This window comes from Momordica charantia (assembly GCF_013281855.1).
Source record: "Momordica charantia cultivar OHB3-1 chromosome 5 unlocalized genomic scaffold, Mcharantia_2.0 BLBB01000005.1, whole genome shotgun sequence".
Taxonomy (NCBI): domain Eukaryota; kingdom Viridiplantae; phylum Streptophyta; class Magnoliopsida; order Cucurbitales; family Cucurbitaceae; genus Momordica; species Momordica charantia.
The window spans coordinates 14408487-14433937 of NW_028275163.1; the positions used below are offsets into that span (position 1 = coordinate 14408487).

The 25451-nt window shown below is 33.9% G+C and overlaps 2 pseudogenes across 1 annotated transcript; both read right to left on the reverse strand.

The window, feature by feature from the left end:
• Window positions 1–3705: 3705 nt before the first annotated feature.
• LOC111023593 (serine carboxypeptidase-like 45) lies at window positions 3706–9174 on the reverse strand (annotated as a pseudogene). Its single transcript, XR_015790893.1, has 9 exons — window positions 8919–9174; window positions 8395–8498; window positions 8192–8287; window positions 7930–8093; window positions 7592–7833; window positions 7265–7462; window positions 7065–7157; window positions 4995–5112; window positions 3706–3958 (listed from the first exon to the last, which is right to left on the reverse strand). The product of XR_015790893.1 is annotated as a serine carboxypeptidase-like 45 (transcript).
• An 11636-nt stretch (window positions 9175–20810) lies between these two features.
• On the reverse strand, window positions 20811–23805 carry LOC148211395 (uncharacterized; annotated as a pseudogene).
• Between the last annotated feature and the right edge of the window lie 1646 nt (window positions 23806–25451).

The window sequence follows — 25451 nt, forward strand, 5'->3', positions numbered from 1 at the left end:
CCATGCAGATCTAAGGGTAATCCCGAGTAAATAGAAGTTCATAATTAGCTCAGGATTAAGATTGAGTTACCTAGGCCATCAAAGTCGAGATAGTCAGTTTCAAACAGTAAACAGTGTTACAGAGTAAAAGTGACTATCTCATGGTCCGGTCTTATGCAAACTCTTTGTACGGGACACCCCCACTCGCATGTCTTCACATGAACGAATTAGGATCACATCGTTTGTACTAGCTACAAAGTGAGCCGCATCCATAGTGTCCCCAGAATAAGGCGCCCAACCTTATTCCTATACTATAAACCATTTAGACTGTTAACTCAAACTTGATCCATATTTATGTCTCTTACATAGAGTTTGAGTCTCAGGTAACAGTCTAGGATCCTTTATTTTATTGGATTTAGATCTAGTAAGAACATTTTATTGGATCAATAACTACTTATTGATTAAAACCTTCAAGAACAACTTTATTGAAAGATAAAAGTATATCTGGCATTTTCAAACTATGAGTTTCAGAACATAAAACCCAACACAAAGATGTGTTCCTTAAAGATGACAGCGCAGCTATTCTTCAAAAACATAGTGAAATTGTGGGGTGTCCCCGAGAGCATCGTGAGTGATAGAGATGGAAGATTCACAGGGACCTTCTAGACGAAACTCTTCCGGTTACTTGGCTCGAACTTGAACATATCCTTAAGCTACCACACGCAAACCAACAGTCAGACGGAACGCTTCAATAGCATATTAGAGGAATACCTATGCCACTTCATTGATGCTCGACAGAAAAACTGGATACAGATGCTTGATGTAGCCCAGTTTTGTTTCAATTGCCAGAAGAGTACTACTACAGGGAAGACTCCTTTTGAAATAGTATGTGGGCACTTACCTATGTTACCTCATATCATCGACCATTCTTACGCAGGAAAGAACCCCCAAGCTTACAACTTCACCAAAGAATAGCGACAATCCATGGATGTTGCCCGATCATACCTCGAGAAGGCATCTAAGCACATGAAAAAGTGGGCCGACAAGAAGGGCAGACTATTAGAATTCCAAGCAGGAGATCAAGTGCTCATTAAATTACACCCGGAATAGCTCCGATTCTGGGGTAACAAAGATCAACGCCTTGTGCGGAAGTAATAATGACCAGTCAACATTATTCAGAAGGTCGAGAAGACGTCATACAGGGTTCAATTACCCTCATGGATGAAAATTCACCCATTGATTTATGTGAGCAATTTGAAAGCCTATCACTCGGACACATTATCGAGCATGCAACGAAGTGATTCGACAACGGGCACCTTAAACAACAAGACAAAAAAAGAAGTTGAAGAAATTCTAGTTGAAAGAACTCGTCGAGTCGGATGACCGAGAATGGACGTACATGAATTCTTGGTCAAGTGGACAGGGCTTCTAGATGAAGAAATCAGTTGGGAGCGTGCAGAAGATTTGAAATCAGATCAACCCAGATCGTAGAGTTCGAGTAACGTCGATTGACAGGGATGTCAACCATTTAAGTGGGGGAGGATGTCATGGTCACGCTCGTCCATAGCATGTCGCCCATGGCAGCATGCCCATGACACACTCTTCCCTCCTATTTTTATGCTATGTATTTACTTTTGCACGTTATTTACTTTTCATTGTACTTTTGGTGACGAGTGACTCCTCGCCAGTTTGCATGTTCACGCCTGCCAAAGGCAAAGTGCTTTATAAATGTACTATAGGGGGTACACCTAGTCTCCTCCCTACATCGAGTTGTATTCTTGTCTTGCCGCCAATCTATTCTCTTGCATTCAAGCATACAACAAGCCTTCCAAAATGTCTTCAAATGTTTTCCAAACCCTTTTTCTCTAACCCCGTTTTCCAAAATCGTTTTCTCGAGAACGGGGGTGGAGGTTGCGATATATAGCCATAGTGCCGCCAGCTATCAGATTCTCGCTGGCTGACTTGCTTGTGGGAAAGAGTAAGTGTCGCACAATCGCTTTGGGAGTCTTTTGAAAAGTGTGATTGTAACACCTGGCACCTAGTGCTATTCCTCGTGATATTTTTCAATTAATTCAAAGTAGAAGTGCGGAATCTTTTAAACTTGAGTTTTCTCATCTTAAAACAACATCATTCTCCTTACTTTTTCCTCAAATAAATTACAATTCATAATTCACCATCACTTGGAAAAGACACCTTTTATCCTTAAAGATCGATACTCGGAATGCTCTTCAAAATTATTACTTGTGATGGGTGTGCACCTCAATATATTCTTTTGCCATTAAGCAAAAACTTATGTCAAATGGATCTTCAAATACTTGAAAAGGACAACTGCACTTTAAAAGGTCAGATTTTAAACTGCATGGATATGTAGATGCGCCAGGAGATACATATGGGAGAAAGAGTATTACCAAGTATATTTTTACTTTGGGTAATATCGAGATTAGTTTGGTCTCTATACAACAGAAGATAGTAATACTTTCTACTAAATAAGCTGAGTACGTTGTAGTTATTGAATCAAGTAAAGATATGATGTATATGGTTTCAGCCTTTCTTGGAAGAGCTTGGCTTGAGATTGGGAAACGGACTTTGCATTGTGACAGTTAGAGCACTATTCATTTAACAAAGAATTCAGTGTTTCAATCGAGAATGAAACACGTATAGGTGAGATACCATTTTGTCATATTATCTTTTGAAGAAGGGGTTATGGTGCTTGAAAAGATTTCAAGTTATCAGAATCCCGTAGATATGTTCACCAAAGTCGTCCCTATTGATAAACTAAAGTTGTGCATAACTTCAATTAGACTTCTCCATCAGTAGAGAGGTGATCGATATTGTTGTAGAGGAGATATATTGCTTTAATTTGTCTCCGACTGAGAAATTTTTTAGGAAGATGGGGCCCAACGAATAAGGAAATTGAAGTAAATGTGCTACAAAATTTTCGGGGCCAAGAGGATAATGACGAGACATTGCAGAAGCCATTTTGGCCGAGAGGAAAGCGTCGCGCTATCTCTATCACGTTTTTTCTTCACGTAAAAATTAAGCGTTTTCGCGTTTTCAAGCGTACTTTTTTTTATTTTCACTCGGTTTCCTATTTGTAAAAGGTTTTCTGCCTTATCATATTCGTATTTGATTTTGTGTGTATTACAAATAGGATAGAATGGGTCATTTGATAGATGAGCATAAATAAAGAGCATGTAAGAAATTCTCTAAGAAAATGGAGTTTGAGAGCTAAATACTTGTCTATTTTTTAGAGAGTTTGAAAGACTTATAGAGTAATTCGTGAATATTTTCTGTATGAGAAAAAACTGAGAAAAATAATTGTAAATGGCTTATAAACTCTTAGGAGATTCTCTCTGACATTTTAGTAGAATTTGGTAGTAGAGAATTGGAAGTAGTCCACATTTGGTGAACCAGTATAAATCTGACGTTTACGTTGAATTTTCTTCTCCCTCATTTTTATTTATAATTCACGTTGCTTACAAATTTTAGATTAGTTTATCTATTTTTTTAAGTCGTATGTTCCAATTTGATTTGAATTCCGCTTTAATTGGAACCAGAAACTGGTCTAGGATTAGCTAATAAATATCGTCTGCATTTGTGATTGAGATAATTATTAATTGACAGCATAATTTTACCTAGCATCATTAATTTGTAAAAGCATGTAGGAAATTAAATTGCTCGCATACTGGCAGCATATGGTCTTTTTAATATAACAAATGTAGGGATTGAACCTCCGACTCTCAAAAAATGTACAAAATACCTTAATCGAAGAACTAGGCTCATCTTGATGATTTATACTTAGTTATTCAAAAACACAAGTGTAAAAAGCTTTTAATTATGGGTTCTTTCCAGCTAGGAAAGCAGTGAAGAGTGCCAATGATCTTTCTGGTGATGTGTAGGGAGCTTGATGAGCAGCTCCTCTGATGGTCGCAAATGACAGAATATTCTTATCCCCAAATGTTTGTACCCATCCTCCAACCTAACATGGTGCATGTATCCAATAATTATTTACTCATCCAACTTTCATATTTATTATAATTTATTCCTAAATTTTTAAATATGTTTTATAGCTTCGCATAAAATATTTAATTTAAAAAATAAATAAATACATTTTTTCTTTTCATTAATTATTTAAACAAACTCAATATCAACATGTAGTTTGTTCATTTATATGATGAATAAACCGCTATTGTAAATAAATATTAGAAACTACATTTAATACGGACCAATGTTGGATTTGAATCAAAAATTGATGGCATTATTTTTTATATAAAGTATAGAGATTAAGTATAAAACTTGAAAATTTAAGAACTAATTATGTACAAATTACTCTCTATATGGAATTAGTAAACCTCAAGAAATGCTTTTAAATTTCTTGATTTGGAATACTAAAAATAATTTAAAATTTTTTACCTGTCTGGAATATGAAAGATTTGAAATGTCTATATACATATCTTTTGTTTTTGTTTAGATTTTGAATGAAAACGAAAAAGACAATAAGAAGTTTAGTAATAGTCTTTCAATCAGATTAGTAATAAAAAAAATTAAAATACGCAAGATTTAATTGATAATTTATCTTAAAAAAAAATTCCGACCATTTATATCTGATTCTTTAAAAATAAAAATAGTATTTGAAGTATGTACACGCCAAAACGAGCATAGAGCATAGGTCAGAGTTGGATTAGGATAAGTTTTTGGACCAACTCAATAGAATCATTCAAATTTGCAAATCGAAATAAATTTTTAACTAAAAACATTCAATCCAACTCAAATCGAAAAAAATTCCTAACTCAAACCAATCTTTATGGTTTAGGTTGGGTCGTTGTGGAAGTTATTTGAAATTTTTTGAACACTCCTATTTCAAGGTGTAACAAACCACTAAAACTGTTCTAAAATTTATCTAATTTAAAATCACTGAAAACAGTATAGAAACAAATATACCTCTGGGGTCCAAAATATAAAAATATGTCAATGAATCGATTAAAGTAGGATTTAAACTTAAATAATATATTCACCTGTTGTTTGTAAAACCAAGTTGAGTAAGGCAGAGTTGTATTAAGTCCCAAATTGTTTGCTAACTTATTCACCAGAATTCGACTTCCAATTAAGGGGATCACTGCGTCTTGATCTCCACTGTCAGTTCAGGAGGAAGTTAGAAAATATGAATGTCCAGCAACATTTTTATAGGTTCATAGGTTGAATTTAATATTTTTCATATACTGAAAATAGATAACATCTACAAAAGAATATCAACAAAATATTATTAATATGTACATATTATTTAATATTTCACAGTTCTTGACTTATTTGAAATTGTGGAAGGTTTATTTCATTACAAGAATTTATTATTTTCCCGACGTTTTTATAGAAACGTGGTCGAAGTTTTCTTTTCGTGACATTTTTAGACAAACGTCGAACAAATTTCACTTCTCCCCACATTGTTAAAATAATGTTGGGAAAATATCACTTCTCCTCACCTTTCTATAAAAACGTTGGGATAAGGTAAGTTCACCTGTAGTTTTATATAAAAACATCTCTAAATATTTTATTTCTTTTGACATTTTTCAAAAAAAATCGGAAATATTGGTTGATAAATTCGAATCTACAAAAATTTTCTGCTCAAGATTCTAGACTTTTTTTTTTATAGAAATGTGGGGCGAAGTTTTATTTTCGCGACATTTTTATAAAAATGTGGGGGCTTCTCCTCAAATTTTTATACAAACGTTGGGAAAATATCACTTCTTCCACATTTTTATAAAGACGTGGGGAGAAGATAAGTTCGCCCGTCATTTTATATAAAAAAGTCGGTGAATATATTATTTCTTTCGACGTTTTACAAAAACGTCGTGAATATTGGTTGGTAAATTCAAATATACCAAAATTGTCCGCTAAATATTCCCCACGTTTTTTATATAAACATGGGGCGAAGTATTATTTTCCCTACATTTTTATAAAAACGTGGAGCAAAGATCACTTCTCTCCACGTTTTTAACAAAATTTTTTATCTAAATATTTATTATTATTTTTTATTTTTATATTTTTTTTCAGAATTACCTATCGATATCAACATTTTAACTATATTTTCATTGATATTTCCATAAAATTAAGCATTTGACATTTTATAGACATCCAATATTTTAAACCTGTGGAGTAGCTGGTTTTCAAAGTTTTTCAAATTTTCTTTCTCGATTCTAATTTTGATTAACAGATGTGTTTAATAATTATCAATTGTACTGAAAATTTGATAATGAGAGATATTGAGATTGTTTTCTTTTTGAAAATTATGTTTATTTGTTAACAATATGGAATTTTGAAAAAGTCTGAACCGTTGGTGACTTTTTGAATCAAAATAGTGAATTCACACCAACAGTTGAGAGGAAGCAAAGCTTTGTCATCTTGACCGAATTCATGAATTCAACTCAATAAACTTAGAAAATATGGAATGAGCTTTAATTAGTACATAATAATTATTTTTAATCACTAAAAATTATTTTAAAATATTTTTTCAAACCCGATTTTTAATTTTTAGAATTTATATTTGTATTTTATTCTTTTGTCAATTTTTTTTTTAAGTTATCAAAGAATTTTTTGTTATATCATATTTTAGGATTTTTTTATTTTATTTTTAAAAATATAAATTGTATTACTAATTATTTTGTTTGGTTTATGGGGTGATAAAATCAGAGGCACCATAATGGGATCGAATTATATATATATTATATATATATATATATATGTAATTAGATTTAAAATTCTCTCTCAATCCTCAAGCACGTATAACTTGTTTACTTTATATAATTTTTCACTCCTTTGAAAATTTTAGAAATCTTACTCAACTTTCAAAAGCAAAAACAGATTTTTGAAACTATTGGTGTGTACTATTTGACTTTTCTTTTTTCCTTTCAATCCAAAATATAGTTATTACTATTTGAATGTTAAAATAGTTTATTTTATTTTTTATTATTATTATTTTTAAATAATATTGCATCAGAGAATAAAAGGTGGAGGGCTTTATAGAGATGTAAAAATCTAAAATTAAATTATGCTTAAAAGGTGAATAAAATATAGATGGAACTTGAAACTACCTGTACACCAAAACCCTTACTCCAGACCGCACAAGTGAACCCACAGTGTAAATGGTTGGTGTCAATAGATTTCTCATATCATACTCCAAAATGCTGCAACAAAACAGCACACAAAATTAATCATAAAAAAGTGCCAATTAAAACCTTCCAAAAATTACAATTAAAAACTCTTCCACTTTTTATAGCTTCAAAATACTTACTCGCTGCAAAGGCTCCAATTGGCAACTCCAACAAGCTGAGCATGAAGAGCCTCTTGGACATCCACTCTATTTAAGTAAGCATCCACTTCGTCTTCAATACAAACATCTATCTTCCCACTATCTTCCTATAATTTTAATAAAAAAAAAATAATCATATTAAAAAAAATACGTATAAACTAATTTTGAGATGGAGATGAACTAACCGAGTATTGTGGGAGGCGGGTGGAGTGAGGTTTTTGATTAGAAGATTGGTCTCCTAATGGTTTTAAGGATGACGTGGATGAATGGAGAAGTCGAAGTGGGGCCTTTAATTGGGTGGTGGGTGACACACACACGTCGAGGTTCACAGAATACAAATTGATGAAATCAGAGATTTCATCCGACAACAAATTGTCAACTTCAGAGCATGCCGCAGAAATATTGCATTTGATGAACTCTCTTGTGATTTGGGAAGTGCTGCAGACTGTGTTCAGAAGTTTATATGTGGCCTCTGATATCACCCCATGAGACCACAAATAATCGCCTCGTGAATTGAAATCTACATTGAATTCCAACAGCGGATTCCCTATCTGAAAACCAAAATATATAAAAACGTTGTTATTTCTTTTTCTCACCTTATACAATGAGTAGTTAAGTTTAATAGAAACCACCATTACAGAGCTTACAGCTATTGCTTTGAGTTGAATGTTTAGTTTGGAGTCGAGTATGAGTTTTGCGAGCTGTGGAACATAATGCCCAGCATAGCTCTCTCCAGTGATGTACAAATCTCGGTATCGATATTCAGGAAATTTGTTGAACCATCGCTGGAGAAATACTAAATTGTCTTGTGCTGAAACAATGAAGCAACTATTTTTTGTTTCTGGTTCTCTAAAATTTTAAATTAAAAAAATATATTTTTATAAGAATTTGCATAATTTGGAGAGTCACCTGTAATTTTGTCGTTAACTTTGGAGTAGAAGGTGGTGTTTTTAGAAAATGAGAAGCCAACGCCGGCAGGAGATTCAAGATACAGTATATTGGCAACTGTCAAACAAATTGAGAAATAAATTGGTAAATGAGTTAATTTTAACATTCGAAAAGACGAAGAGAAAGAAAAAGGAAAAAGGGGAAATTGAGAACAAAGTACAAACCTTGGTTCCAACTGAAGTTATTTGAGATCAAAATATCTGCTTTGGGCCTAAAAGGGCCGTGCTCAAGAAAAGCTCCAGCACCAACAGATGAACAACCAGGACCTTTTAACAAAGAACAAAAAAAAATGTGTAAAATTATATAGGAAGCTTAGTTGAGTAAATAAATACAGAGAAGATAGATGGTAAGAATCTACGGTCTGCTGGGTAACGTAGTTTTTTGTTTATCATTTCTTCTTTTACCATTAAAAAAAATAGAATCTCATTTCGTAATTGTGGCTTGTTTTCTTTAATTGAAAAAAAAAAAAACAGAAATATGTTTGGTAATTTCTTGTTTTCTAAACAAAAAAACTTGATTTTGTTGTGTCCAAAAATTCTACACAAAGTTAGCAACGTTTCTTAATGAATGAGAAATGAGCTGAAACAGAAACAGTTACCATAATTGCTAATGTTTCTAAAAAATTGATAATTAAAAAAAAAACAAGAAACGAACCCGTAACTAAACGAGACACAATTAATAATTAGCTCCGTTTAGCCAAAGAACAAGAGGCTTGGAAGCGGGATTGGTGTGGGCTTCCACAAAGTAGTAGAAAAGAGCTCTGCTTTGGTATTGATCAACGCTAATATATCCTGAATATTGCTGGAAGGCAACAGCTGGTTGCCCTGGAAGCCTCACTATTCTTTCACACTCTCCTCTCCAACAAAACGTGACCATTACCCACAAAACAGCTCCAGTTATCCATTTCTTACAATAATTATTCATTATTGTCTCACAATAATAACGCTATTAATTGCTTTCTTTAATTTGGCTTATGGATCATAAAACTCCCCATCTATTTATAACCCAACGCCAACCGCTACCCTTGCTGACCACTATTTTAGCTTTACCCTCAAACCTTTTGTTTGTTTTGTTGGTCGCATCCTCATAATAATTAGAAATATTCATACATTGAATTCGATAGTGAATGTTTTCATTTAACGGAAATTATATATTTTAATTCTTTAGGTTCGTTAACTGTTTGATAATCGTTTTGTTTTCTAAAATTGTGCAGCTTTACTCATAATTTCTTTACTATTATTTTCATCTAGACTTTTTACCCCTATAATTGAGAGCATCTGTACCCCATCTCAAGATTCCAACTTAAGATTTGAAAGACGTGAATGATTTTTGGTATTAAGCTCATCCATAGATTTGAATACAAGACCTTAATGTAGGTGATATCACAATGCCCCATACCATTACCAAATGAGGCTGCCTTTTGTGGACGAAATAAAAACAAATTTTTTAAAACTACTTCTCTTTTCATTATTTTTTGTTCAGGTTTTGAAAATATTTTTAAAATCTAGATATAAAGTAAAGAAATACCTAGGTGGAATAGATATAGTATTTATAAGTTTAATTTTAAACTACTAGAAACAAAAAAACCAAACAATTATTAAACGGAACGTTAACAGGTGCATATTAAGTAATCTTTTAACTTATAAGCTCATAAATTTATCATTTATGCATGGTGGCTTGTTCAACAACTCGCTGATCTAAGAAATTTTGGGAAAGCGGGTTGGATTGCCGACAAAATCAATAACTCCGAGATTGTGAGTTATTAGAATCAAAATCTGATTGAATCATGTTGTACTACAATTAAATTTAATAATGCCCCGCTATTCAAATTAGATCTTCCTCAATTAAACACACAAGAGAACTCAAAATTCTGAAATATTAGTATAAATTGTGCAAACCTGCTCATAAGGTTAACTGTAGTCAGGTCTAAAAGAACGGCCTGGGCTCCACAGAGGAGCACAAACGGAGGAGTCGTGATGTTCTATAAGCTTTTTATTCTCCGTACGCTATACTTGATGACCGTAGCTCTATACCCTAAATTGGAGGGGTGATGCTCTCTAAACACCCTTGTTAATTGAAATCATTATGTTCGAATTATGGATATTCCTTTTTATTTCTCACAAAAAAATGACATCTTCTTTTCGAAATCCTAATTATTTTTAGCATGATATTGAATAATCTCAGTGCTACTGCTGGAACAAGCATGAAATGTATGCTTACCTACTTATCCTACCGATTTTTTTTTTGCAACCATAATAAAACAGACAAAACAGGAAAAAAAATATTTATTAGATAAAAATCTACAGAGTCCATGGATATCTTTTCCAATACATTTTTTTAAGAGAAGGTTTAAAACAAAATTTAAAGCAAAATAAAATCATTATTAAAAAAATATACTAAAACGAGTCTTAAAGAATAAATTATCGAATCAAAACGAAATGTCACGTGTAAAAAAGTTGACTAAACCACTTAGGTCGGGTCAGGAAACCAAATCGACATGATAAAGCACACCGAAAAGGAACCGAGCGCACCAACAACAGGGTCAAGTGCTTTTATAGTATGTCTCGTACAAAGAACAGCCACAGAAAGGGTACTGATGCCTTGTACCCAAATTGCTACGCGTCTCTAGGATCACTCATGACATCGCCAAGCCCCCTAGCTACCTCAGTGACAATAGGAAGCAGAGGATGTCGGTGGTCCCATGGACCCTTGGCGCGACAGACCTCTTCCCTGTGGATGCTGAAGAGTGTAGACTTCCTACTACAACCCTATTTATCTTCATATATAATGAAACGAACCACCCTAATGAAGGTATGACACATTTCTCTATACAATTCCATGTGAAGATTAAGCACACACTCTCAAGTAGTCTCTCACTCTCGAGATTTCTGTTTTCTTATTCTTTCTACTTCATACCTGTTTGTCTCTACTTGAATTATAATTTAAGTATTAGAGTGCATTCCGTAGACAACCACACTGGTGCAAGATTTCTATATGTACAAGTATCAGGATTTTAGAGATGAAAGCATACATGGTACCCAAGTGGCACCTACATTTCAAGCCATTCATGATTATACTTAATCTGAAATGCCTTAAAAATCAAATGGGTAGAAATCAGATGTCATTAGTCCTCGTTATCTCCTACAGTCAATTGGAAAAATTATTCTCAAATCATAAAACTGAAACAAAAACTTGGATGAAGGGCCTATTTCAAAATGCGATTGGAATCTAAAACGAAAACCCAACTTGCAAAAAGAAATTAGAAATATACTCATGTTTGTTTATGCTTGACTCGGACTTGACCCGCTTGTTTGAAATTTTGTTTTTTGAAAACATCTCTTCCATCGTGTAGATGCCTACTTATCAATTATGGATCACAACATCAATCTGTTGAGTTGTTCATTAAATATTAAAAATAGGAATAAAAGCAGTAATTTTTTAAAAAGATATTGAGGCCAAAATAGATATTTTAAGAATATGATCTAAAATCAATAAAAATTGAAAGTAGCGATTAAAATGATATTTAAATCATATTATCCCAGGTAAGACTCCAATTTTAATCTACACAAAAAGAGAATCTTACACATCTTGCTTCTTTCCTCGCATTCTACCCAATTAACTTCGCTTCAACAAGCAACTAAACACAACTAGTGTGGGTAAGATCTAGAGATTAATCTTGTTGATGTCTAAACATCTCTTTTTTCTTTTAACACCCCAAAGTCAGCATCAACAATAAATACTAATAACAAATATAATTAAAAATAGAAATACTAACCATCAAGTTGAGTGATACGAAAGCATAAACTACTTTTTATAATCGACTTCAATATGACGCTTCACTAATGCAAATTTGAATCAAAATATTATCTACTTCAGCAGTTTACTATAACTACACAATATACCCTCTGTTTGTGTTATCAGTTCGCTACATTTATTCTCTTTTCTACTTTAAACTATATACCCTCTGTTTGTGTTATTAATTCTGCTTATAATTACACAATTTATAAGACTTAGACTAAGAAATGGAAACAAGAAGAACGAAAATCTACTTTTCGTTGTTTCCAAAATTTAACCACTTTTTTGAAAAAGTTTCTAAAATTTTAGAAACGAGAAACGGGATGAGTTACCAAACATATCCGTTTCCTAAAAATATGTGCCTTAACCCTATGCTTGATTTGACAAATTTTTGTGTTTTTTTATTATTGTTATTTTCTTTTAATTTCTAATTTATTTTCTACTCATTCTTGCACTAGAAGTGAGAATTTTTTTTTTTTTTTAAAACAAGTGTACATAAGTAGCCCCCTACTTGGCCATGCAAAAACAACATAGCATACCCAACAAAATAATCACTGCAACATACTTAGTCAATAACATGGTCAACATACACGTCTTGTTGAACGCTTACATACACAAGACACGTGAATAAAATGAGCATATGTGTTGTACAGTACATTTGCTCATTTTAATCATAAATTCTAGGTTCCAATTTTCAACGCTTACATACACAAGACACACACATAAGTCTTATTCTTCTTTTAACTATAACTCTTTCAAGTTACTTTCAAGTTATTTCCAAGTTGTACCCAGGGCTTTAACATTTTTATACAGAACTTGATCTTTGACTCTTGACTATTTGTACTTTAAAGAGTTTATGAACTAGTATTAATGTCTTTTTCAGTGCCGCTCTTTTTATTTTTTCCCATAAACGTTTATGTTTATTAAAGAACAAGTAATCTCTGCCATTTGGATTAGACCCAAAGAATACAGCATTTGGTAGAAAAGATCAAGTGCATAAAATTATCTACTAAAAGCTATCGGGAGAGCCATTGAAAGGGTTTTTACATTTTCTTTAAAAAGAAAAATAAGGAAAAGGTTAGTACCTTGACGCCGTTTCCTTTGTCATTTTCATTAAAAAGGAAAGAAAAATGTAATATCAGCCGGCATTAATCTCCAATTCTGAATCCGCTGAATAAAAAACCAACGACCGGCGATGTCACTTGTCCTTTTATTTGCACTAATCCATCTTCTATTAGTCATTTATCCAACAAAAAAAAAAAAAAAACGAAGTGGTTTTTATTTTTGTTTTCTAAAGCTTCTGCAGAATAGCTTGTATTTGGTCAAATTTGTCGTTGTACTTTCATAGAGACCATGAATCTAATTGCAGCCGGCCCGCATTTTTAATTCCCATTTATTAATTGGAGAGTTTAATTTCTATGTTATCTTCTTCCTTATGTAATATTATATTATATAAGGGTTAAATTACAAAGGTGAGTGTCTCAATTTTGTCTAACAAGTTTCTGAATTTTAGAAACTATCAAATGCTTCAACTTTCGAATTTGGATATAACAAGTCTTTCATATACTTCAACTTCCTTTTCCTTTTCTCAAAATAATAACAACAACAACAATAATATTTTTTTGTTCACTAAAGAACCTATAGTTTCAATTGTGTATGATGCGCCCGTGAATTTTTAAAAATGTAAAATAAGTTGTGGACCTATCCGACACAAAAATGAAAGTTTAGGAATCTATTAGTCATAAAAAATAAAAATTAAAGTTTAAAGACTCATCATACATGTTGTTAGGAGTAAAAAATAGTCTTGCCATGTGAAGGAGTGGGGAAGAGCGTAAGACAAGGTTTTCCTTGAAATTTTAGAGGAAGGATCAACCTTCGTACTATGCCATAGAATCACATAGGTAAATTTCTATTCGGCTGAAGTTCTTGCTTGTCTCCAACCTTGTGTACCTGACAAGTCGACCTTCGTCAACGAACTATCTGACGGTCGAAACTGCTGGTCAGATGCCTTTTTGGACGTGCATAACCTATAAATAGAAGGTCTCTCTAGTATTAGGTATCACATTATATCTCAGTCTTAATATTTAGATTGAACTTAAATTAAACTGAGTGTCAGAGTGTTTGTCTCCCTTGTGCAGGTCTTCCTTGCTAAAGAACATCCAAAACAAACTATAACAACTCATGTAGATTCTTAGGCATCTAGCAATTCGATTTGATACAATGACCACCTCGTTGAAACCGGATGATGATCTACCTGTTAAGACCCTAAGGTGCAAGTGTTGGAAACATTGAGAAGCCCTCACTAGAATTCACTCTAAAACTCACCCACTTTAAAGAGAAGAAATTTGTTCTCTTATTAAACTCAGTTCTCTTTTCTTTCTTGATTGAAATACTTCAATTTGCTTCTTTCTTGCTTGATTACAAATGAGGGAAATGATCCCTTTATATAACATCCAAGAGACACATCTAAACGACACAAAATATATGGATACATGTATACATACTATTCATGTATCTTAATACATTATCTTACATGAACCTAACAATACATGTATCTAGGAATTCATGCATGTGTATAGAAATGAATCTAGCTTAAATTCTAACATCCTCCCTTAAGCTAGATTTCCATAACTCCAAGCTTCTCCTTCGTTTTCAAGAACAAGTTTGTCTTCAATGCTTTTGTAACTATATCTGCAACTTGATCTTATGTTTTGCAATGCTTGATGCATATTTCCCCATCCTTGATCAATTCTCTGATGAAATGATATTTCATCTTTATATGTTTACGCTTTCCATGAAAAACTGGATTCTTCGAAAGAGCAATTGATGAAGTATTATCACAAAACATGATGGTCCCTTTTTCTTGAGGACGTACACCTCAATTCATGTAGCACATTTCTCAACCAAAGTGCTTGACAACTGGTTGTGGATAAAGAGATGTATTCAGCTTCAGTTGTTGACAACGCTACAACATCCTACTTCTTTGATGCCCATGAAACTGCTTCAGAACCAATACTAAACACATATCTAGAAGTACTTTTATAATCATCAATATTTCCTCCCCAATCACTATCACTATATCCAACAAGAACATTATCGATGTTCTTCTTATAGTGAATTCCATGATTAATAGTTCCATGAACATATCGGAGAACTCTTTTTCCAGCTTCCTAATGACTTTTCTTTGGTGATGCCATAAATCTACTCAATAAACTGATTGAAAACATAAGATCAGGTCTAGTTGTAGTTAAATACATTAAACTTGCAACGAGACTTCTATAGATGGTGGCATCCAAATCTTCACTTTCATCATGCTTGCTCAATTTCAAACCTACTTCCATAGGAGTATTGTCAGGATAAGCATTCTCCATTTTGAACTTGAACAACAAATCCTTCGCATACTTCTTTTGGGAAATATTAATCCCAGTATCACTTTGCTTTACTACGATACCAAGAAAATAATGAAGCAAGCTCATATCAGTCATCTAAAATTCTTTCTTCACGCTCTCTTTGAACTCTTCAAGCATAATTGTTGAAGTTCCCGAAAATATCAAATCATCAACGTATAAACAAATGATCAAGAAATTACCATTTTTGTCCTCTTTGGTGTAGAGAGCATGTTCATATGGACATTTTTTGAAATCATTCTTCAAGAAGAAACTATCAATATGATTGTACTAGGCTCTTGGTGCTTGCTTTAACCCGTACAATGCTTTCTTCAATCGACATACCTTGTCCTCGTCTCCATTCTTCACAAAACCAGGAGGTTACTCAACATATATCTCTTCCTCCAAATACCCATTTAGAAAAGCTGACTTGACATCAATTTGATGTACTTTTCAGTCATTTTGTGCTGCAAGAGCTAGAATCAATCGATCAATCTCCAAGCGGGTCACAAGTGCAAAAATTTCTTCATAATCCAGACCATTCTTTTGCTTATACCCTTTAACGACAATTCTTGCCTTGTATTTCTTAACTTCGCCATTTTGCTTCAGCTTCGTCCGGTAGACCCATTTGACTCCAAGAGCTTTTCTATTTTCCGATAGATTGACTAACTCCCATGTCTCATTTCTTCTTATTGCATGGATCTCTTGATCCATTGCAACCTTCCATTTTTCATCTTGAATTGCCTCCTCAAAGTATATAGGATCAACATCTGCAAATAAAGCAAAATCAACATGTTCATCTTCAGGTATTCTTCTTGAAGCATTATAGATCTCTTGAATATTCCTCATCTTCCTTGGTGGAGTTGATTCATCACTTGTGGAAGGTAGAGATGAAGATGAAGCTGTTGGTTGAGTCACTTCAAGCTCCAAGTCTTGAGCATCTCCTTTGTCATTCATGTTAACAAGTAATGGATTATGGTTTCCATTTGTTGGATCCAATCTCCAAAATTCTGCTTCACTGAATTTTACATCTCGACTGATAATGATTTTCTTGCTTATAGGATTGAATAATCTATAAGCCTTGGAGTTCTCACTGTACCCGACAAAAATGCATTTTTTTGATTTATCATCAAGTTTACCTCTTTTCTCATTTGAAACATGAGAATAAGCAATGCAGTCAAATACTCTTAGGTGACAAACAGTTGGCTTTAATCCGCTCCATGCTTCTTAAGAAGTAAGGCCTTGAACACTTTTGGTTGAAGCACGATTCAAGGGATAAACAACACATGTCATCGCATCTCCCCATAATTCATTTGGAAGATTCTTGGCCTTCAACATACTTCTTGCAAACTCCATTATTGTTCTGTTCTTTCTCTTTGCAACACCGTTTTGTTAAGGAGTTCTTCGAACAGTCTTTTGATGCTTGATTCCATTTTGCTTCAAAAAATCTTCAAAAGAAATATATTCTCCTCCACGATCAGAACGCAACATCTTCAATTTTAAGTTGCTTTCATTTTCCACCATTGCCTTGAATGTTTTGAAATACTCGAAAGTATAACTTTTTTCTTTTAATAGGTAAATCCATGTATTTCGACTATAGTCATCAATAAATGTGAGAAAATAATGATTACCTCCAAGCATAGTAGTTCACATGGGTCTACATAAGTCTGTATGGACTAGCTCGAGAGGGTTTGATGCTTTCCAAGAATCTCCTATCGGAAATGGATTTCGATGATGCTTTCCCAAAATACATGCTTCACAAAGTTGATCTTCCCTTTTAATATTTGGCATTCCTCTCACCATATGTTGTTGACACATGTTAGACCAAGTGTCAAAACTCAGGTGTCCGTACCGATAATGTCAAAGCCATGAAGAGTCTTTTACTAAAGTCTCAAAACAAAGAAGCTTCTCATAGTACATTTTGATTGGAAACATTTTGTTGTGAGTCATGTGTACCTTTGTTATCAGACTTCCATTCTTGGCTCTGATCTCACTACAAGAATTTAGGGTTTCGGCAACGACGAATTTCGTCTTTAAAAGGTCCAAATTCGTTCCCGAAAACCTTTGGCTACGAAATAAGTCGTTGCTGTTGCCCGGTCGCAATAGGGTTTCGGCGACGACTTTCATTTTTTGTCGCCGAAAGTAACCTTCAGCGACGAAACCTCATTTGGTCGCCGAAGGTAGCTTCAGCGACCAAATCCGTAGTCATCGCCAAAGGCACCTTCGGCGGTCAAATTGATTTCGTCGCCGAAGACACCTTCGGCGACCAAATCTGATTTCGTCGTCGATTTTTTTTTCTTTCCTTTCAACAATAAACCTAAATGTCATAGATTGAATTTCATATAAAACTTTATAATATTAAATAAAAATTAGTTTTACAAAAAGTACAACAAGTCCATACAAACTAAAATTAAACAACATATTCTAAGAAGTCTCAAAATAAAAAACTTGAACATTCAAATGTCTCATATCATCAAATTCTTCATGAGAGATAATCAACTTTTCAGAAGCTTTTGATACAGAAATCGAACGAACCTGAAAAAATAAATAACAAATAGACTTATGTTAACAAACACTTCCACAAGTTAACTCACCACTTCCATTCAAACAAACTTCCAATTCTAACTCATTTCACATGTCAAACTAAACATTCAAGCTTTCCACATGCCATGAACTAAAAATGTTATTCTCACTTCATATGCATGAACTCAAAGTAAGCGTTAAAAGTTAACAAAAACTCATTAAAACAACTTTGAAATTCACAAAACTTACTCTCACTAAATCTAAAAAACATGCACACAAACTCTATCACAATTCACTTAAAATTCAACAACGTTATCCAAAAACACTTAATAACTCACCACTTCCATTCAAACAAACTTCCAATTCTAACTCATTCCACATGTCAAACTAAAAATTCAAGCTATTCTTACTTCATATGCATGACATTAAAGTAAGCATTAAAAGTTAACAAAAACTCATTAGAACAACTTTCAAATTCACAAAACTTACTCTCACTAAGTCTAAAAAACATGCACACAAACTCTATCATAAGTCACTTAAAATTCAACAACGTTATTCAGAAACACTTAATAACACCCCCCCCCCCCCCCCAAACACTTTCATATATTCAAAGCCAATAAAAACTCTCTCAAACAAACTTAAAATGCACAAAACTTAGTCTCACGATCAAAATAGACACACAACTCTCTCATGTCTATATAACTCATTAACTTCAATCCAAATTATACAAACTAAATGAAAGGTACATAAAAAACCCTCCAAAGTTAAGAAAAACTAATCTTCAAACTTCAAATTGTCAAAATTTGCTTTTATTATTTAAAACATCCACAATCACCAATTCATTTCACATATTCAACAAAATCATCCAAAACCACATTATACATAAACGTAGCTAAACTATAAATGACATATGTTCTAAATGGCTACCATAACTGCAGGATAGCCACATTTACAATTATTGAATTCTAACAACACTATACTTGACGTATCAATTCACTTCAAAGATTCACTTCACAGACAATTCACTTGCTATTAATATCTAAAACACTTCAAACATGCACTCACCAATTCACTTCACAGATTCACCAAAATCATCCAAAAATACTTTAAACATAAACATAGTTAAATCATTCATAATACACGTTCTAAATGGCTACCATAACTGCAGGATGACCACATTTACGGTTTTTGAATTCTAACAACACTCTACATTGACGTACCTATTTTGACAAGCTGGCTCCACTAGACTGACTCATAAGTTGTAGCACCATTGATCTTAAATCTGTCATTTCACCGCATAGACCCGTAATCTCAGAATCTTTGGCTGCGAGACCTTATCTAACTCCTTGTCTTTCTGAGAAAGACGGTCCTCAAGCTCTTTGTCTTTCTGCGTGAGACGATCCTGAAATTCTTCTCTTAGACTACATATTTCTTGTGACAGCTCTTCTTCCCGCTATGAAGATGCTACACTTGAAGTAGAACCTCTATGAGACTTTGGTTTTGGGCCCAAACCAGCACCCTTAACGTAGCCTGAACGATAACCAAGAACTGTCTCCAATACTTCTGGGTCTGGTATCAGTTCACCTCCGTCTTGCATAGATGCTTCTCTAACACGCATCACGTCTAGCTGCATACATATTTTAAAAAGAACAAAATGTTTACACATAAAATTCAATGCGTAATTTGAAGTTAATTGTTATAAGATTTGTAAACTTACGTAAGCTGTCTCCACTCTTTTGACCCAACCTTTAGTGTCAGAGTATCTCGTCTCCCTGAACAAATCGATTTCAGAAAAGTTGCCACCTCCCTCTTTTTCTTTCTGCAATTGATAACACATAATTGTTGATAATCGATCTTAGCTAAAAATATATTATTGCATTGTACCTTCTCCTTTGCAATAATAGCAAACGACTTCGGCCCCACACGATGGTTGAATGGCATCTTCGTCTTGTTGCATTTGTTGGTCTCAGATTTTTGCTAACAAAAGAAAACTTAAATGAGAATATATATTGGATATAAATTCTAAAAAAAAAGTATAATTTATATTCGTAAATTACCTTCCACTCATATGTCTCCCATCTATCGCACAGTATGTTCCAATCGTTTGGTTTTGCCAACAACCACTCATGATTGTTGCGTCCAATCTCAGGTGTGGGATAACTCAGGTAGTGTTGGCGTAATTTTGCCCTATACGCCTTATGTGTCGATCTCATCTCATGCTCAAGGAATTTCATCATAACTCGATCTGATTCGTTGAAATCAAAATGACCCTACAACAAAAAAACATAGAACATATATTTAAGTGTTATTACTGTAGCATCATAAAAAATGATAAAACATATTAAGTAATTCTTGAGCTGAGTTATAATTGCCCTCTTCTGAATTTCTTCGACCTCACTCTAGTTGTTAACTTTTAGGTCCACTTATTCGCGTGTATGTACCCCGATCACGATAGAGAATGTGGTGGCCATGGGACATATAGGTTTATTAACTGTGTGGTCACAATCAATATATACCTTTGCATTCGTTGCACGAACTTGATTTTCTAGCTCTATCAATTTGGTATATCCTCACATGCCTAATGTATCTATATGTTGCAAAGCAGTAAACCAATTAGTTAAATCATACTTATTTATTTTACTTATATTTAAATTGACGTACCTGGAGGAAAAGCTGGAACAAGCGAGTCTACTGGTGGATGCTCACGACCTTGTACATGAGCTTGTAACTGACCATCTTGGTCTGGTCTCATTTTCATGTGAACTTAAGCAACCAACGAAAAGTATTATATATTGACAAAACAAATACTCAACATAAATCAATTTGATGCATAATTTATCCAACATATATTTAAATCGACATACTCGGAGGAATGCTTATTCACTATAGTACTCATCATTAACATCATTTAAACTATTATCAGTTGACGTGTCCCCATTGTCTGATTCGTAATTTATAAAATCATCCACATTGCTCGCATCTATGCTTCTATTAGACTGTTCTCGACCCTCAACGACAATAGGATCAACATCATCTCGACGCAATGAACTATCTTGAGTGGATTCATCTATTTCGATCCTAGCTCCTACTTCTAACAACGAAATTTGATCATTTTCAACGTCTTCTTGTTCTGGAATATCCCATACACCTTTATTTAGAATATGTTGCACAACTTTCTAATTATTACCAAGTTTTGGGTCATCCAAATAAAACACTTGTTGAGCTTGTCTAGCAAGAATTAACGGGTTGTCAGCATACCAATACTTTGACGTATTAATTGACTTAAAACCTAAGTCAACTCGAACTCTATTCTTCTTAGAGTCCGTGTCAAACCATTTGCACTTAAAAAGTATGACACGTCTCCCCTTAGCATAATCTAACTCCCAAACATCACTCAAAACACCATAAAAATTCATGTCATCCCCTTCTCCTCCACACACCATGACCCCACTATTTTGTGTCGTTCGACGACTATCGCCTTCTATATTATTAAAGCGTAGTCTGTTTACAATACAACCACTATATGAACGTCCAGTTAGTGAAGGCCCTAACGCAAGTGATTAAAGATCATCATCTAATTCGTCTTGTTCCCGAAATGTCAAAACCTGTAATGGATCATAACAAAATACTTAACGATTTTCATTTTGCGTTCATCTACATTCAAACCCTAAAAATCAAGATTAGCTTTTTTTTTAACCAATCGGGAAATTGTGTACTGTGTCGTTCATATTAGGGCAGAAACATCGTTTCCAAGAATTCGAATTGAGCTCAAATGTTGACTACATTTCCAAAGGAAAAAACCAACATTAGTGTTATATGTACTAAGTCTGAAAATAAAGTGAACGTAGCATAAGTTGAACTTACTCGCGATACGACTCTATCTCTGCACAGTTGTTCAGTACATACCAGTGTGCAACTTTTCTTTCAATGACAGATAATGTTTTCGAAGTTGATGCCCCTAGAGGACGTGCAGTTAGCCTGAACACGTCAAAATGTCCATAATTTTTATAACCGACAATAGTATCATCATTGCATTCATCTCTCTTGAATCTCGTTTCAATTCCACCTAGATACAATGAGCAAAAAGTCAACGATTCATTCATGATGAATGATTCGGCTATCGAACCCTTAGGACGAGCTTTGTTCTTCTTTTGTGCATATTGTTTTAAGGTTCAGAGATTTCGCTCGATAGGATACATCCAGCTGTAACTAACTAGCCCCATAATTTTTGCTTCATATGGTAAGTGAACTGCAAGATGTACCATAACATCAAAAAATGCTGGTGGGAATATTCTCTCCAACTTACATAGTATGATTATAATGTCAGATTGCAATCAATCCAAACCACTGATGCATACTGTCTTTGCACATTATCACGAAAGATGTTACGTAGCTCAACGATAGTCGTACCCACAAACATTGGTACGTATGCTCGAATGACAATCGGTAAGAGTCGTTGTAGCAAAACATGATAGTCTTGAGTTTTCAACCCCTATAGTCTCCCATCCTCGACGCTCATACATCTCGATATATTCGACACAAATCCATCAGGAAACTTAGCTGATTTCAAGAATTTGTCTTAACATAAGTTTCGACCAATAGGGAAGTTCGAAGAATATACTTTTTTCGTCCAATTTAAATCTCGCTTTCTTTTACTCTTTTGTTTGGTTGGATTCTTACCAAAATCTAGAAAATTCAGTGTATTTACTTGTTGAAGAACCGCATCTCCATCCATTGACACTGGTGGGGGTTGTTGTTCTAACTTTCCATCATGCAGTTTACTCCCACGCCAACTATGATTTTGAGGAAGATAACGTCGATGTCCCATGAAATAAATTTTGTTTCTTATTCGAAAAGATGAATTATCCTCTTTACAGATGGGACATGCTTGATATCCCTTCGTACTCCATCCAGATAAGTCGCGATATGCTGAAAAGTCATTAATAGTCCATAAAAGAGCTGCGTGTAGTTGAAAGTACTCACCACTTGCAAAATCATAAGTACGAACCCCAGTATCCCATAACTCTTTCAACTCTTCAATTAATGGTTGTAAGTAAATTTCGATATCTTTTCTAGGTGACTTCGACCCAGGAATAAGCAATGACATTAATAAATTACTTTCCTTCATACACTTCTAAGGAGGCAAATTGTATGGAATAAGTACCACTGGCCACATGCTATACGAATTGTTCATATTCCAAACGGATTAAACCCATCTAAAGCTAGTCCCAAACGAACATTTCGTGGGTCTGAAGCAAATCAGGGAAATGTGCTATCTATACGCTTCCACCCCAAAGTGTCAGCTGGATGTCGTAAAACACCCTCTGTCTCAACTCGTTTTTCTTTATGCCACCTCATTTCAGAAGTGAAATGTTTTGAAGAAAAGAACCGTTTCAATCTCGGTATCAATGGAAAATGTCGTAACACTTTTTGGGGGACTTGTGAAGCTTTCTCATCACTATTTTTATAACGAGGTTCACCACATACTGGACAACTTTGACATTCAGAATATTCTTTCCTGAATAATATACAGTCATACTTGCAGGCATGTATAAACTCATATGAATGTTCTAAATCACGCAGTGTCCTTTTAGCCTCGTATGATGTAATAAGTATAGATGCAGCTATCATAAATGCTTCGTTTAACAATTCAAGTAACATATCAAACGATTTATTACTCCAATTGTTAATGACCTTGATATGCATCAGCTTTACTAAAAAATCCAATGATGAAAATTTTGTACAACCTGGGTACAATTGACTACGCGCTTCATTGAACAACTGCTCGAAACTGTTAGACGTGTCTCTTCCATGTTTGTTTGGGGGCGTCTCAAAACAAAATTGTTCACCTTCTACATTTTCTTCTACCATTAGGTACTGTAATTATTGAGAAGTCTAGACATATCACCATCCTCATTATTCATAACATTGTGTTCTCTACTTAATTCATTGTGCGAAGGAGTTTCACGTCTTGTATAACAACTTGAAGGGATTGGTTCTTCTCCATGATATATCCATTGAGTAAATGAATGTGTTATTCCATTTATAAACAAGTGTCTTTCTACTTCATTAATTGAAAGTCACTTTACATTCATATAATATCTACATGAACATCTTGTTTTCTCCGTATTGTTGACGTGAAGTTTAGTCAATTCTATGAAATATTTTACTCCTTGAACATACTCGGCCAAGAATCTATCCCTAACCTTAATCCAATCATTTTCATTCTCGATGATAATACTATTTAAAAACCTCTAATTCAGTATAAATGGTCAATGTTGAATCCTAAAAGAATCAGACAAAAGGTTAGGTTCATTTTGTCATCAACCTAAGGATATTTTGAAAATAGAAATATCCAAAATTTGTTATCAAAGTGAGACGAGGATGCAAGGGTGTGGTCATTATTGTCGATTATGAGTGTTGTAGTTAAAATTAGAAGAGTTTTGAAAGTATTATTGAGGGCTTAGATATATTCCTAAGATATAGCCACTAAAAAAAGAACTAAAATATACTTAGAGAGGTCGTTTAAAAATCTAGACCAACATCGGTCACAACCAACATAATAATCATTCATAATTCATTATAAATTCAAAACTAACAACAATAAAATTACAAAGAACACATATAAATAAAACAATCATGCCCATAAACATCAACTAATTTAAGTATAAATAAAACAATCATACTTACAAAGCCAATAAATTAAATCAAACAAACAAGATTTCAACATCTCACAACCAAAAAAACTATGTCAAAATCAAACAAATAACAACTTTTGTATTTTCTCAAATAACTCATTTCACAATTTCTCCAGTAACTTATATAAAACATCAACTACTCTACAAAATATAACTTAAGCATTTGTTCAAGATTACAAAATATTAACTTCACAATTTCTCCAATAACTCATATAAAACATCACAATTTCTAAAATAACATTCACAATTTCTCACATAGCATTCACAATATCCCAAATATAATTCACAATTTCTCAAATAACTCAAGCTTGTGTTCAAGATTTAAAAAGCAAAATAATATAAATAAATATAATATTTTAAAAATAATCAAAATAACCTAAATAAATATAATCTAATATTAAAAAAAATTAACATAAATAAAGTGAATAAAAAAAAAACCTTAGGGCGGCGGAGGCAGTGGTGGGCGGGCAGTAGCTGGGAGCGGCGGACAGCGATGCAGCGGCAGCGGGCGAACCGAAGACGAAAGGAGGAGCTCGAGAGGCCGAACCGGAGGCAGAAGGCAGGGGTCGAGCGGTGGAACCGGAGGCAGACGACGTGGGGTCGAGGTGGCGACGACGGACGACTGGAGGTCGAGCAACGGCAGCGACAGACAGAGATCTAAAAATCGAAGGGGGGCGCGAGAGAGATGAGAGAAAGAGAAGAGAAATGCAGAAGTGAGGAAGGAGATTGATTTTTAGGGCACATTTAGGTGACGATTTTAAAGTGGTCGCCAAAGGTACAAATTTCGTGGCCAAAAGTCATTCAAATTTACCCTTTGGC